Source organism: Grampus griseus, assembly GCF_964374135.1.
Source record: "Grampus griseus genome assembly, chromosome: 13".
Lineage (NCBI taxonomy): Eukaryota > Metazoa > Chordata > Mammalia > Artiodactyla > Delphinidae > Grampus > Grampus griseus.
The window spans coordinates 56,298,294-56,315,493 of NC_139007.1; the positions used below are offsets into that span (position 1 = coordinate 56,298,294).

At 40.0% G+C, this 17,200-nt stretch overlaps 1 long non-coding RNA gene across 1 annotated transcript in view; it reads right to left on the bottom strand.

Moving 5' to 3' along the window:
• The window catches only part of LOC309831558, a 55,737-nt gene extending 39,287 nt beyond the window's left edge, over positions 1–16,450 (bottom strand). Inside the window, exons 1-3 of the long non-coding RNA XR_014297600.1 lie at positions 16,133–16,450; positions 7,650–7,911; positions 6,602–6,717 (exon numbers count right to left, since the gene is read on the bottom strand). This is a non-coding gene — a long non-coding RNA (uncharacterized lncRNA). The remainder of the gene's footprint in view (positions 1–6,601; positions 6,718–7,649; positions 7,912–16,132) is intronic.
• Between the last annotated feature and the right edge of the window lie 750 nt (positions 16,451–17,200).

The following is a 17,200-nucleotide window of genomic DNA, read 5'->3' on the forward strand; positions in this document are numbered from 1 at the left end:
CTACAACTCTACTCTGGCTCACTCCGCCTTAGCCACGCTGGCTTTTTTTTACCCATCCACGCACATGCCAAGAGCATTCCCTTCTAATGGTCTTTGTACTGTTTTGTCTATCTGCCTGGGGAATGCCCTTCCCTAAGTCCAAATATCTAACTCCTTCACATTACTCATTTTCTCAGTGAGGACCACACTGACCACGTTATTTAAAATTGCGCTCTCCTTTTTTTTTTCTCTCTAAATACATAGCACTTATCACTTCAATGTGATATTTATTCTTTGTTTTCTGTCTCCCTCTATTAGAATATAAAGACCACAAGGGCATTAGCCTAGTTAGACTGTCTGGCACTGAATGGATGTTTGCTGAGTGAATAATTTCAGTCTCTCAGTTATGCAGAATCTTGAAATTTGGGTTATGTGGTGTGTTAGTTTTCTGTTGCTACTTTAACAAATCACCACAAACTTAGTGGCACAACACAAACTGATTCGCTTATAGTTCTGGAGGTCAGAAGTCTAAAATCAAGGTGTCAGCAGGGTGTGTTCTTTCTGGAGGCTTCAGGGAGAATGTTTCCTTGCCTTTTTTAGCCTTTAGGGGTTGTCTACTTTCCTTGGCTCACAGCCCCTTCCTCTCATTACTCCAAACTCTTGCTTCTCTTGTCACATCTACTACTTGCTTCAATCTCCCGCCTCCTCTTATGAAGACCCTTGTGATTACATCAGGCCAACTCAGATAAACCAGCACAATCTTCCCATCTCAAGGTCCTTCACTTATTCACATCTGTAAAGTCCCTTTTGCTATATAAACTAACATTCACAGGTCCTGAGGATTAGGACACAGACATCTTTGGGAGGCCATGATTCAGCCTACCTCATGTGGAAAACACTTTTGTGGGTGGAGTATGTGAAGCACAAGTAGGCAACAACTGAAGAGATGAAACTACTGTATTTGCCAGTACGCCAATAGGAGATCGAGCTTTGTTCAGATAACTTGAGAGACAGACATACAACTTCTGTTAAATAGGCACATACTGGAGATGGAATAAAAACCAGTAGTATTGGGTCAGATAAGCTTTGAGCAAAGAGGTGAGTATGAGGCTGAGAACTTGGTCAGGGGTGAGACGTGGAAATTCTCTTAAGCCACATTAAGGATTTCAGACTGGATTCTAAGGAAAATTGGAGACAACTGAGGGGACTTACATAGGGAAATGGCCTGATCAGATTTACAGTTTTAAAACATAATGTGGGAAAAAAATGGGAGAGCAAGAGGATATGTGAAAAGACAAGTTGGGAAAATGATGCAGTAATCTAGGTGATAGTGGCTTGCTATTATATTGAGTCTTAGCTTCTTCTCTGCAGAATGAAGCTCATAATTGTTATCAACCTCACCTGGCTATTGCAATGAATCAATGAGAATACACATAAAGCATTGCAAAGAGCATATATGCTGTGCTGGTTACTGGCGTTGTAACTCTGAATCAGATTTTAGCTATCTGGTCCTAACACAAAATTACACTAATCTGCTTAAAAGGAAGTAAGGTTTCAATTACATCTAACACAAGGTATTTAAAAACCAATAAAACATTGACATAATCACTGGCCTCTGCACTGCCTGATTAGGTAAAGAAAACATGTCTGTAAATACCTCCTGGTAAAGGAAGTAAGAGATGACCACGAGCTTGGAGAGAACTTGGATCCCAGATTTCAATAACAGTAAAACAAGGAGAAACAAAATCACCACTGGGAATTTTGGCTGCCAAAGACTAAATATTATGAAAATGAACAATGTTGAGGGTTCTCAGAAATGATTTCGTATCACCAAGCAATGAGTTATAATAGTATTGTGTATAGAAGCATAGACTTGGGCAGGACAAGTAGATTCAAGTCCTGGCTTTGTCACTTACTAGGTTTACCATTAGGAAAGTCACTTGAACTCTCTGAGTCTCAGCTACTCTTTCTGAAAATCGAGATAATTATAGAAATACCTCACTTGTGAGCCTTAGTCAGAATTTAATGAGACAATGTTTACAAAGTGCTAACACAGTTCACGGCACAGATTAAGTACCCAAATGGTTGCTATTGTTATTATTAACGTTATTAATTGTTACAGCCTTTTTTCCTTATATGTTTATCAGTTCAATAACTTTCAAGGAATTGCAAATAGCATCTTAAAAGGTGAGGGAAGCAGGAAAGAGGCCAGCAAGGAAACAGTACAGGGAATGTTAGGTCAATACCAAGTAATCTTAATCAAGCAAGGATTGAAGTGTGTTTACAATGAGCTGGCTAAGAGCACGTAAGGGAAGAAGTAGGTAGTAGGTAGGCGCGAGAGAATGACAGTACCTATGTGCCAGGAGAAGCTCATTTCCCAGAGTGCTGGGCTCCCTATCGTCAGAAATCTGAAAGCACACTAGGAGGAGGAGGATAAATGAGAACACTGGCCGTGCTCTCTGGGACGCAGCTGCCCTCTCTGCGAAAACATAGGCATATTAACCCTCTTTACGTGAAAGGTGGTAAGAAGCTGTTTGCAACCTTCTCCAGAAGGCATTGTCAGTGTATGAAAAAGAACCCCTTAAAAATAACAAGACACGGGGCTTCCCTGGTGGCGCAGTGGTTGAGGGTCTGCCTGCCGATGCAGGGGACACGAGTTTGTGCCCCGGTCCAGGAAGATCCCACATGCCGCGGAGCGGCTGGGCCCGTGAGCCATGGCTGCAGGGCCTGCGCATCCGGAGCCTGTGCTCCGCAGCGGGGGAGGCCACAACAGTGAGAGGCCCGCGTACCGCAAAAAAATAAATAAATAAATAACAAGACTGCTGTTGTCAACAATAAAGCTCTGAAGACAATCTCAGATATTATCAAGCCTAAGAGGGCCCATGCTGCTGAGCTTTCCAATGGATTTGGACAGCCACGGTTTGTAAGTTGCATATGGTCAAGAAAAAACCAAAGAAATAATATAATTTTAAGAAAGCCAAGGCATAAGTCCAGGTCCAGGATAAGCAAATGAAGAGGTGTTTAAATGACTGAGCCTTTTCAGAAGGGAGGGAAGTAGGAGAGTCACGTGGCTGTCATTCTTCCCTTTGGATGCCTCATGAACTCAGGCTGAGTTCCCGTGGAAAAAAAGTACTTGGGTTTCATCTCAGCAAAGTACGCTAGAGCAGGCCCTTAGAATAGCTTTCACACAGTGAATTTAGCAATTTTCAGAACTAAGAAGTATTAGATGTCTCTGGCAGACTAGATGACTGATTACAGGTCATTGTCAAATAAAAAAGATCTCAGTGGCTCTCTACTGCCTACCAATTACATACTCTTCTCCTGATTTTGGAAAACCTTCCCTTTCTCTGCTCAGTCCCCATCATGGGATAAGGAAACTCTGAATGTCCCAGATGCAATCCCACCTGGGTGTGGAGACTAACAAGAGAACGCTCAGTCTAAATTCTAAATTCCCAGGAAAACTGAATGTCCATCTCAAGTGTCCACCCTTGGTCCAATTAGACATGACAGGTCATACATTACAAACATGCCAGAAGTGTGTCCAGTCTGCCTTGCCCCTCTCTTCATTTTCTGTGCCCTAGACTCAGACACATTAATCAGTTTGCCATTTCTTCCACATCCTTCCTCTGGGTTTCCTTGTGATTTTCCTCAGGGTAGAATGTCCTTTTTCTAGAGATTACCGGTTAGAAAAAGAAATCAAACACAAACTTCAAGGATTGGGTTTGGAGACCGTTCAGAATTCACACTGATTCACAGGTCTTAAACAAATTGTATTTTACTATGGTAAAGGGTACGGGTCTTAGTTAAGGTTACAAGATGACATCAAGTTGGGGTTATTCAGACTCTGGTCTGTGCTCATTCCTTACCAGGGAACATGTATGAATGTTGGCATACGTTACAGAAGCCTGGTACTGTGATATCTGGAGTCTCTTTCAACCTCAGCCAGTCACTTTGAAATCATAGCATTATTGCCTCAAAAAGATCACCAATACTATTATTATTCTAACTCCAGTTCCAATGTGTAGGTTTTCCAATACCACTGTGCAATTCTCTGACACCGGCTGGGTGTCCTACAATTCAGTTTACTTCTGACACTGCCTACCTGGAGACAGCATCAGATCCCACAGTTAAGGGCTCAGTCCTACAACACTGCTCCCCACTCCTACTTCAGATGCCAACTGCAAGTTCAGGTTGTTACCTATGCTTTTGACCAACTGGCTATAAATTAGAGGTTCCTAAGACCCCCTCCTTGGGTTTGATTAACTTGCTAGAGTGAAACCATGAAAGCAGTTTACTGACTAGATTACCTGCTTCTTACAAAGGATATTAAAGTGTACAAATCAACAGCCAGATGAAGAGATTCATAGGGTGAGGTCCCGAACAAAGGGGATTCTGTCCCCATGGAATTTGGGGCCTGTCACAGTGGCACAGGAAAGCCTTCCGGTTCACCGACCTGGAAGGTCTCCAAACCACCTCCTTCTGGGTTTTCACGGAGGATCCATTACATAGGTATGATTGATAAAATCACTGGCCATTGGTGATTGAACTGAATCCCTAGCCTCGCTCTCCACCCTGGAGGCTGGGGGTGGGACTGAAAGTTCCAAACCTCTAATTAGGATTGGTTCCCTTGGCTACCAGCACCCTCCCTTGCTGCTTTCCAATTCACCTCATTAACGTAACAAAAGACACCTTCACGGCTCTCATCCTTAGGGAATTCAAGGGTTTTTAGGAGCTCTGTGCCAGAAATGGGAATGAAGACCAAATGTATATTTCTTATCAGAAATCACAACATCACAGCTATATTGTTGAGTTAATCCCAGTTGACATATCAACTAAGCCTCATGCACGTAGTCGCAGAAAGGCAAGTAGTCACGAGTGATCACTTATCTGCAGAGCTACAGGGCCTGCAGGTACTGAGCATGACAGGCTTTGCCTCGTCACTGACCCAACTCAGCGCCATCTCATGAGGAATCTTTCTTACCCTTCCAGGTAATGTAATATATCCCTCTCTCTCATCCCCAGAGCATTTGGTTTCATCTCCTGCAACAGGCTGTAAACGTTTTGCACACTGTGAGTGATATGTGCTTTGTGGTCAGTTTGAATCCTTGTACAGCCACTTAATTGACCTGGTGGAGAAGGTTCCTCACTGGTAAAATAGGCTATAAAAATATCACTTTTAGGTGTGGTGTGAAAATTAGATTGCACTGTATATAAAACATAATATACTGCCAGGTACAAAGTAACTACCCAATAAAGGCTAATAACATCACTATTATTTCTCGAAGAAACAGACTGTATCTTACATACTTGAGTACATTGCTTATATCTAAGAACAATAAATAAATTAAATAGAAAATGGCCACTCCAGGACAATGCCTCCAGCCACCAGGTCGAGTCCTGTCAAATGCCTAATGGGATGACATGGACATCTTCACCAACAACAACTTGAAACATGACAAAGATACCAGCATCTTTTAGTTAATTATGTCCCTGCCATGGCTAAACTTGCCTGCCTTCTTTGAATCCTTTTAGAATTCTCCTATATTACATACGTGTAATCTCTAAGTGTTTGTTAGTCACGTAAAAATTAATAAACAAAACCTCAATGAAAATAGAGTAAGGCCACCAGAAGGGGGAGCTCTCACACCCAAGGACAATAGAAGGGCCCAACAGGAAGAAGAAAAGATTTCCTCTTGCTGGGAAGAGCTCAGCCAATGAGAAACTGTCACAACTCAGCCAATAAAAAGCCACTGTACTTCCAACCCTCAATTCCTCAATGGACTCTGTAACCCTCCCAACTTATTTCTCCCCTCTTTAATAGAGTTCTCCTTTCCATTTTCATTAGGAACTTGTATGGGGCTCACCATGATTGCAAACCCTGAATTACAATTCTTTGTTGACCCCGAATAAACCCATTTTTGCTGGAGAAATAACTGGCAGTCTTGGTTTTAGATCAACAATCATGAACATTCACTGGGCACCTACCATGTGTGAATTACTACATTACACACTGCAGATACCAGATGAGAAAATACTCTGTTCTCAGTGTGTAGACAATCTCATTCTTGGACGCATTATCTAACTTAACCCTTAGTTTGATGCTCACTTCATGTTCACAAATCCACAATTTATACAACTTTATGATTTATAACGATTTCACTTCTCAGTCTACACATTCACACTTGAGAATCATAATCTTTTCCAACTGACAGCATCCCACAGGCCATCGCTGCGAGTCCTACTCTGGACTTGCTCTGGTTCCATTAAAATCACCATTGCCATCATCATAACTAATTTTCACAAAATGATGGGTACACTTTAAAGAGTTTGTTCCTATAACTTACCTCATTTACTGTATCCAGACTTCTCATACAGGTTAGTTTACTAAAGCTCCATAGGGTGTAGTCTGTTGTTTTTTAGCATCTCTTTTGATAAGCCTAAATGCTCAATATGCTTTTTGGTCACAACAGGTCACTAGGTCTTTGTCTTCATGGAACAACCCACAAAAGGTCTACCAAGCTTCTACTATAGGTTCAGACCTAGAGTAGTACATTTTAGTAATGTATTTTATGTCTTAAATTTGAATTTAATGTTTCTCCCAAATCCTGGGCTTTGTACTTACCATCCTTGAAAGTCATCTGCCACCTTTGCACCCATTCAGAAATTTGCAAGTCCTTCTTACAGTCTGAGGTCAGATGCCAAAGGATCCTTCTAGGCTGACTGTATGTTGTCCTGGGACTGAAAGATTTGGGGTTTTTTTTTTTTTACTAACCATATATCTCTGGAATCTTAGTCATTGCATTTCTCTACCTAGATAAGTTAATTTTTCTTACTCTTTATTATTATCTCATATGTAGTTTCCTAGCCAAACGACTGACAGTTCCATAAAAATTACACTTAGATATATCTCGTACTTACATATATTTGGTGTAAAAGTTTGAGAAACCCCTTTTACATCTCAAATACATATACAAGTTTACTTCTACCCAAATGCCTCTTCATCCTCACTTTGACAATATGTGCAACAAGAGCTTTAAATATTCTTATACTCTTTGATTCAGTAATAATTTTTCTGCCATATTTCTCAGAAATTGACAGAATGAATTACCATAACAGCTGACTAACAAATCCATACACAAGTCAGATTATTTCAAATTGTTTGTTTTCAATAAATATAAAGAAGGACCTATTAGCTGGTGGATCGTTACAAATAATTTTGCTGATAGATCGCTATGATTTTTGGCATGTGATAAACTTTTAAAGGAGTTAAAAATCTGTCACTGCTATAACTAATTTTTTAAATTCCAATTTACATTTGTATGTAAACAAGTTTCTCAGTGCACATATATATATATATATTTGAAAGAAGATGCTAAATTTATTAGGAATAAGTAATATCTATTCATGGATAATTAAACAGAAAAAAACTAAAAATCCTTTTCTCATTAAGAAACCCATTTTCAATAAAACTTAAATTTTGTATTTATTAACTCGAAATCTGTGATATAGTTTTGTTGTTTGATCAACTTCAATATATATATACTTTTTTGTTGCAGAGAAATGGAATTAATCTGTACCACTGAATAGGTTACTTTAGGATAAATTTATAAGGAGAAAGTACAATGGAAATAGAAGTTCAAGGAAAAAACAAACAATTTAAAATATCTTACTATTAATGTAGAGCTGTCATGCTTTTTTTTTTTTCTTTTTTTTTTTTTTGCGGTATGTGGGCCTCTCACTGCTGTGGCCTCTTCTGTTGCAGAGCACATGCTCCGGACGTGCAGGCTCAGCGGCCATGGCTCACGGGCCCAGCTGCTCCACGGCATGTGGGATCTTCCCGGACCAGAGCTCGAACCCATGTCCCCTGCATTGGCAGGCGGATTCTTAACCACTGTGCCACCAGGGAAGTCCTCAAGGGTACTTTTGACAGAGCTGTTAATGTGGAACAAGCTTTAATATATCAGAGTTATCAGCCCCTTTAACAAGAGCTTCCAAACATGCTTACTTTAACATCATTTGATTTTAAACTTGGGAAAGAGTCTTAAATTTAAAAATCATCAAAATTAAATAAAAATAATCTCTCCCAAGGACTGGCAAAGTTCTTGGGGAATTTTCCACCTTTAGTACAGTTTTCTTCGAAAGTTATTCAATTACTTGAGCAATATTTTAGATAACAGGGACCAAGAAGCTTTTGAATTAACTAAGTATAGAAATACAGATAATATCAGATATTAGAAAATTATGTGTGAAAACTATTTTATGATCAAGTTTCTCCTCTGCAAAATATTAAAGGAGAAAAAAAAACTTTGATAAAATGTCTTCCTTTTTCCCTTCCCCTCAATAATCCCAACTAAACTCATAGCTTCCAAGTCCTATTTACATCTTGGCCTACTCCAGTAGGCTTCTGTTCCCATCACTTCAAAACTACCTGCCCTCTAGAAGGTCAACCTTGAACTTGTAAACTTTAGCTCCAATCTTTGTCTCTAATCAATCTTCATCTTCAATTATCTGACAGAGGTGACCATTTCCTCCTTGTTAGACCTGTTGTCTTCCCTGATGCCAATGATCTTCCTCTTCTGACACTACTACTACTATGGTTTGAACTGCTCCTTCCAAAGCATCTGTTCCTTTACGATCCTTTAAGTGGAAGGAGGTATACCCCAAAGTTGTTCTTAGCCCTCTCTTGGCCCTACGCCCTCAGGACTGTACACCTCAATGGCTTGAACTATCACCTTGATGCACACATTTTCTAAATATACACCTTTTAAAGACATCTTACTTAAAAGATGTTTCATTTCCAACTGTTTAGGCTCTTCACACACCTCAACATATCCTCATTTTCTCTCCCTTCTACACCCATAATACACACCTCTCTCTTGCCCCAATCCCTTCATCCCAAACCAGTACTTACCTTCTTCTAGGACTCAATGCAAAGCACCACCATTTCCTCCTAGGTGTCTTTTTTCTTTTTTTTTTTAATTGGAGTATAGTTGCTTTACAATGTTGTGTTAGTTTGTCTGTACAGCAAAGTTAATCAGCTATATGTATATATCTATATCCCCTCCTTTTTGGATTTCCTTCCTGTTTAGGTCACCACAGAGCACTGAGTACAGTTCCCTGTGCTATACAGTAGGTTCTCATTAGTTATCTATTTTATATATAGTAGTGTATATATGTCAATCCCAATCTCCCAATTCATCCCATCCTCCCCTTCCCACCTTGGTGTCCATACATTTGTTCTCTACATCTGTGTCTCTATTTCTGCTTTGCAAATAGGTTCATCTGTATATACCATTTTTCTAGATTCCACATACATGCGTTAACATACCATATTTGTTTCTCTCTGACTTACTTCACTCTGTATGACAGTCTCTAGATCCATCCACATCTCAGCAAATGACCCAATTTCGTTCCTTTTTATGGCTGAGTAATATTCCATTGTATATATGTACCACATCTTCTTTATCCATTCGCCTGTCGATGCACATTTAGGTTGCTTCCATGTCCTGGCTGTTGTAAATAGTGCTGCAATGAACACTGGGGTGCATGTACCTTTTGGAATTATGGTTTTCTCTGGGTATATGCCCAGGAGTGGGATTGTTGGGTCATATGGTAGTTCTATTTTTAGTTTTTTAAGGAACCTCCTTACTGTTCTCCATAGTGGCTGTATCAATTTACATTCCCACCAACAGTGTAAGAGGGTTCCCTTTTCTCCACACCCTCTCCAGCATTTATTGTTTGTAGATTTTTCGATGATGGCCATTCTGACTGGTGTGAGGTGATATGTCATTGTAGTTTTGGCTTGCTTTTCTCTACTAATTAGTAATTTCATGTGCCTCTTGGCCATCTGTATGTCTTCTTCGGAGAAATGTCTATTTAGGTCTTCTGCCCATTTTTTGATTGGGTTGTTTTTTTTGATATTGAGCTGCATGAGCTGTTTGTATATTTTGGAGGTTAATCCCTTGTCAGTTGCCTCATTTCCAAATATTTTTTCCCATTCTGAGGGTTTTTTCCTCTTGTTTATGGTTTCCTTTGCTGTGTAAAAGCTTTTAAGTTTCATTAGGTCCCGCTTGTTTATTTTTTATTACTCTAGGAGGTGGGTCAAAAAAAGATCTTGCTGTGATTTACATCAAAGAGTGTTCTGCCTATGTTTTCCTCTAAGAGTTTTATAGTGTCCGGCCTTATATTTAGGGCTTTAATCCATTTTGAGTTTATATTTGTGTATTATGTATCCCATTTACCATTGCAACAAAAGAATAAAATACCTAGGAATAAACCTACCTAAGGAGGCAAAAGACCTGTACTCAGAAAACTTTAAGATACTGTTGAAAGAAATCAAAGATGACACAAACAGATGGAGAGATATACCATGTTCCTGGATTGGAAGAATCAATATTGTGAAAATGACTATACTACAGGTTCAATGTAATCCCTATCAAATTACCAATGGCATTTTTCAAATTAGGACAAAAAAATTTTACAATTTGTATGGAAACACAAAAGACCCCGAACAGCCAAAGCAATACTGAGAAAGAAAAACGGAGCTGGAGGAATCAGGCTTCCTGACTTCAGACTATACTCAAACTACAGTAATCAGGACAGTATGGTACTGGCACAAAAACAGAAATATAGATCAATGGAACAGGACAGAAAGCCCAGAGATAAACCCGGGCACCTATGGTCATCTAATCTATGACAAAGGAGGCAAGAATATACTGTGGAGAAAAGACAGCCTCTTCAATAAGTGGTGCTGGGAAAACTGGACAGCTACATGTAAAAGAATGAAATTAGAATACTCCTAGGGGTCTTTAGGAAACCTATCTCCTCCCCATCCAGTGGAATCATCCAGTTCTCTTGACCCCAACTCTGCAACATCAATATAACCCATTCTCACCCATTTTCATTGCCATAGGCCTAATTCTGAATCTCATCCTTTCAGGCCTGGTCTAATCCTTGGTATCCTAACTGGGCTTCCAGCTTAAATACCATGACCTCCATTAACAATTACCCAATTAACGGTGCCCTTTCTCTATGCTCCCCAGTATATTTTATCTATAAATAAAATATAGAGTTAGTTGCATCCATTTCTGCCTCCCTCAGATCAGAGATTCATTTGCTGAGAATACCTTCCCTATCACCAGCCTGTATCAATGCTCCCCACAAATCTAAACGTAATCTCCTGTGAAAATGCATCATACCGTGTGATTGGTTTTCACATTACCACAATATAAACCACAGTGCAGCAAGAGCAAGCATTAAAATGCTTGGAAAGCAAAGGAAAGGAGAAGAAAGAGGAACAAATAGTTACAGTTCTTTCTGAAACTTTAAAGTATTCCTTATCATAATAACATCTTCTAATGAACTCATAGTATGCTTTAAGGCATTATCTAGTAATGTCTAATCATTTCTTAATGATGAAGAATGTGCATTGCTTCCCTCGCCTTAACATGAAGACAAGAATGAGGATGAATGATGCATGTCCCTAGAATGTGTTTCAAGATTCTTGGACAGAAGTGACGCACAATCTCGCAATAGTTGATTAATTCTTCTTGTTCTCAGTAGAATTCTCGGTAGAATTGCTGAATGCAAACTGGGTGATACAAGCAACCAAAGCTAAGATGCCCCAAGATTCCTCCCACTGAAATGAGCATTTTAAAGGAACAAGTAATGATTAAATCACTCTTTTTTTTTTTTTTTTAATTTGTGACAAGGCAACTGTCCGATGAAAGAGAGAAAATTGTAACTGACTGTTTGGAATTGGGCCACTCTCTGTGAGTCTCCTTATGAACTTGCCTTCCTGGGAAATTCCTTGTTCACTTTGGCCCTGGCTGGAGGGGGTAGTGACTTAAGGCAGAGATGACATGAAAGCCATAAGTTTCTAAAGGTTATAGGAGATGCAACAGGAGACAGAACTGAGCTGCCTTGGTGCAACAAGGGGTGAACATTAAAAGAGGAGTAAAGATGGAAGAGAGTGGGGCTGCTTTCTCTGAAGCTTATCTGAACTCCTTTGGTTGAGAAATCAAGACTGGAAATCTCAAGATAAAAAGCTTGCTTGTGACAAAGCCAGTGCACATTGGCTTTAGTCGGAAAGATCATGGAAGAAGCTTTTCTGCAGCCAATCTGCTTCTCTTATACAGTATGCAGCTACGTGCAGAAACAGCCCATGGAAACTTTCAAAGACATCTTAAGGAGTTTAAGAAATGATTACATGGAGGGAGGGGGTACTAGTGTTTCATATGAAACCCTTTCTAGCAGAGCCAAGTTACCCCATGCAATACTTTAGGCCAGAAGTGGAAAAAACAAAACAAAACAAACCAGCTAGATGCCAAAGCCAGATTCTAAGATGTGAGGCCAACTGGAATGGAAGGAAAATTCTCATTGCTATATTTATTAAATAGGAAATTTGAGAAATCACAGACCCAGAAAAGCCAAGAAAATGTAGCAGGACCTCTGTCTGCAGGAGCAGTGAACACCAACTGAAGATGCCCAGGACAGTCGCAGGAGTGAACAAGGTATCAAGTATGGAAAATAAACCAGTTAAGGGTCGGTTTTCTTCCCGGGCATCTAGGTCTCAGATGCAGGGAGAGAACTCTGTCCCTTATGCCAGTTCATTTACCTTAAATGAAACAAATCATATTTAAAATGGAGCTGAACTCACTTCAAGTAGAGAAAAGATGCTCTGGAATTATTTCTCTGCCCTTTACAGTGCCCTATATACCCTGAGGAAGAGTTACCGCCAGCGATTTCCAGGTGGAAAACTTTTATGACATTGAAACCAATAACCCCAAATAAGACTGACAGCTGATCATACTGATCATAATACCACTAATAAAAATACAAGTTTTATTGAATACTATCAGGCAAAAATACACTGCTGAGCCCTTTTATATGGATTGACTCATTCTAGTAAGCTTCTAAGTAGTAAACATTCCTTTTATTCTCATTATACAAAGTAGAAAATGAGGCATAAGGAAGGAGCTTGTCTTACTTAGGTCACATTCGTTAACCCAGGTAGGCTGGCTCCAGTATCTATGTCACCTCTTCAAACGGTATTTAACTGCCTAAATTCCCCAAACCATTTAGCCCAGCATTCGAGGCCCTCTCTATACCACCTCTTACTTCTTCTGCTTGCTAGTATCTCATTTATTTGTTCCTATGTAGCAGACTCCTTGTAAGAGCTGTCCATACGCACAGGCTTTGATTCTTCTGCAGCTGCCCTCTCAACGCCACTTTAATCAGTCTTTCATCCCTATCACTTTACCTAAACTGCACAGCAAGGTCAACAATGACCTTCACATAGGTAAGTCCAGGAGTCTCTTCCCAGCTTTTATTGCATCTGAGCCATAAGTAGCCTCTGACATCAGCATCACCCCCTTTCCCCAACAGCTTTTCTTCACTTGGCTGCTGGCACATCTCAATCTCTTGGTTATCTCAACGGTCTCTTCTTTTCAATCTTTTTCTTGGTTCCTTCTTTTTCTCACCTCTAATGTTGGGTAGCTCCAAAGCTCCACTCCTGGTTATTTTTTCTACTGTATGCACACTCATTCCCTTGGTGATCTCACGCAAGCTCATGGTTCAAGTCCATTTACAAGCCGGTAACTCCAGCCCAGACCTCTCTCCTGAGTTTCTGCACAGATAACTGCCTACTTGACATTGCTGCTTGAATGTCCAATAGGCACCTCAAATTCAATACATCCATGATGAACTCCTGAATCCCTCTTCCCTCAGAACACCTGATTTACCCTTTTCTTCCCTATTTCTGTAGTTGGAAACTCCATCCTTCCAACTGCTCGCGTCAAAAATCTTGTGGTTATTCTCAATTGAAAATGCATCCTCCTTCTCTCTCCTACTAGAAACCCGGCAGGTTCTACCTTCAAAAATATATGCAGAGGGCTTCCCTGGTGGCGCAGTGGTTGAGAGTCCGCCTGCCGATGCAGGGGACACGGGTTCGTGCCCCGGTCCGGGAAGATCCCACATGCCGCGGAGCGGCTGGGCCTGTGAGCCATGGCTGCTGAGCCTGTGCGTCCGGAGCCTGTGCTCCGCAACGGGAGAGGCCACAACAGTGAGAGGCCCGCATACCGCAAAAAAAAAAAAAAAAAAAAAAAAAATATATATATATATATATATATATATATATATATGCAGAATCTGATCACTTCTCATCACTCCACAGCTACTGCCCTCACCAACAGTGCCCTGTTTCACTCTCAAAAATGTTTTAATTTGAATAAATTATGGTCGCCCTGATACAAGGCCTCCATGGTCTCACGCCCACGCTCACCCCGGTGTTCCCTCTCTGACCTCATCCATTACTTTCGCAGGCTCTCACTCCACTCCGGCCATGATGGCATCCTTGCTAATCTTTGGTGAGCTAGGCACACTTCTGCCTTTGGGTCCTTGTTCTGGTTATACCCTGTCTGGAATGCTTTCTTCCAGATATCCATGTGGCAAGTTCCTTACTTCCTTCAAGTTTTTGCTCAGTTTTTAGATGTTCAGTGAGACCCCCTGTTTACTACTGGAATGAGCCTATCCCTCCGTTATTTGTCACATTCCCTGCTCATCCTTTTTCTGTCTCCACTGTATTTCCATGCTTTCAACATACCATGTAATTTTATTTACAGTCATCCCTTTGTATCGGCGGGGGATTGGTTCCAGGACCCTGGCAGATACCAAAACCCATGGATGCTCAAGTGCCTTATATAAAATGGTGCAGTATTTGCATATAACCTATGCACATCCTCCCACATACTTTGAATCATCTCCAGATTACTTAAAATGCCTACTACAATAAAAATGCTGTGTAAATAGTTGCCAGAGTGTGCAAATTTATTTTGCATTTTGGAACTTCTGGATTCTTTTTTTATCCAAATACATATTCATTTAATACTGAAAGATTTACTGTAGATATTTTTGTTACACAATTATGTTACATATTATGATACATTTGCAACACTAACATATATGGAGACTGTTAAATCGTTTACTATTTCTTTTGCAAAAAGATAATTTCTTGAGGTTTTCCTACCTGTAATAACTGAATCTGTTCTCATTTGGATCAAATCTTCATCCTGTAGCTCTGCGTCACAGTCCACTGCTAAATGCGTCTACACTTGCCCATTAACCTTGCTTGGAGTACTTTATGTATGGAATATCTGAGCCTTTACTACTAAACTGTTTTATTACTAAGCCAGGACACGCCCTCTGCCTTACTGAGTAATTTCCCTCTGCAGCTGCAGTCCTCAGATGCTGAATAAAAGGCAGATTTCTCGTAGTTGCCTCCCTGCCTTCTCCTGACTCAAACGTGTAGAGGATTCATGAAAACATCCAAATATTTTTGATCCTTGAAACCTCTGGATATGGAGGGCTGACTGTACTTATTAATTCATTTTATTTAATTATTTGTCTCCCTCCACTGGAACGTAAGAGCAGAGCTCTTTTCCTCACTGATGTACCTCAAGGGTAGAGCCTGTCTGGCACATACATGTAGGTACCCAATAAATATTTGTTGAATGAAGAAACGAGCACATATACACTAAAGACAGAGGTTATTATGTCCTCTTAGACATCTCTCTTTTTAATTTCCTGGTTCACTGTCTTCCTCTTATCATGATCCTTCTGCTTGAAATAGACATTGCCAAAACATTTAATTGTGTGGGACTTCCCTTGTGGTGCAGTGGTTAAGAGTCTGCCTGCCAATGCAGGGGACACGGGTTTGAGCCCTGGTCCGGGAAGATCCCACATGCCTCAGAGCAACTAGGCCCGTGCACCACAACTACTGAGCCTGCGCTCTAGAGCCCGCAAGCCACAACTACTGAGCCCACACTCCACAACTACTGAAGCCCGTGCGCCTAGAGCCGGTGATCCGTAACAAGAGAAGCCACTGCAATGAGAAGCCCGTGCAACGAAGAGTAACCTCCGCTCACTGCAACTAGAGAAAGCCCGTGCAGCAACGAAGACCCAATGTAGCCAAAAGTTAATTAATTAATTTTAAAAAAACGTTTAATTGTGACTCAGATAACCCTCCTCCCACCCTCCCTCTACACTCAACAAGTTAAGGATAAAAGCAGACTAACAGACTGAACATAGAAACCCTGGAATTATTATTTACAATTTTCACAATCAGTGATCTGAGAGAGATCCATGCTGTTCTTACCTAATTGTCTTGCAGATGCCTGGCACTGAGTCTTAACCGCATACTCTGAACTCAGGTTCTCTTTCAAAACTTCCAAGTTTAGCTGCGAAGGAATTCCTGACCAATAGTGCCACCTACTGATCAATAGGTGAGAAATCAGGACAGTGAGGAAGAAAGTACAAACCAGTGTAATCTGAAAAAGTAGGAAAAGATAGTAATGAAAAATCCCATAAAGTCAGTAAAATAAACTGCTTTTCCCAAAGAGTGCTAGCAAGGAGTTTACACTGAATTCTACAGCAGGAGTAAGCAAATATTGTGCAATTGTAAAGACTCATAATAACCCCCTCCAGAAAAGAGGAAGCACTTCCAAAACATTAACAGGGCAACCAGTTTTCTATAAATACCAGCTCTCTGTTTTTCACCAGTAACTTAAGAATTAGGATATTTGAGAGGCAAAGCAAATATATTTGTTGTTTTTATTTTCCCTCACATACAAACGAATAAAAACTAATCTACCCAGAGATTTAAAATTCACTAGAAGAAAAATTACAGAAAAGGCATTTGGGAAAATGCAAGGGCATTTATATTTAAGATTATACACTATAAAGTTTCTCCTCTTTTATAAGTGTAGATAGACATTTTTCTTGGTTATTTAAATGCAGTACTTACTGTTCAATGTCAATGAACGCAGGTCATGAGTTCTAAGAAGGACTCAAATAAAGTGGCATTTTCATGTTTATTTACCAAGATCTGCTACTTTTTCATTATCAAAAGCCTCTTGTGTCTCCCCACTCCCTGCCGTGAGTAGTAAATGTGGTGACAATTAGTTGACACATGCTTTACGCAGCCATTTATCTAAATCATATTCACCCCTGTCTTTTATTTAAGTTGGGCACCCCTAAAATGCTTTAAGCACTTGATTTTGCTTTTATATTGTTAATTGTCTTCATTAAATGAAAATATTAATAAAACATTTTACTAACTGAGAAATTAATATATACTGTCAAAATCAGAAATAGAATACAGTGTGTTTTGAAAAATCCTAAAGAACAGAAATTTGCATAAGGAAAAAAAAAGAAAGGAAACAAG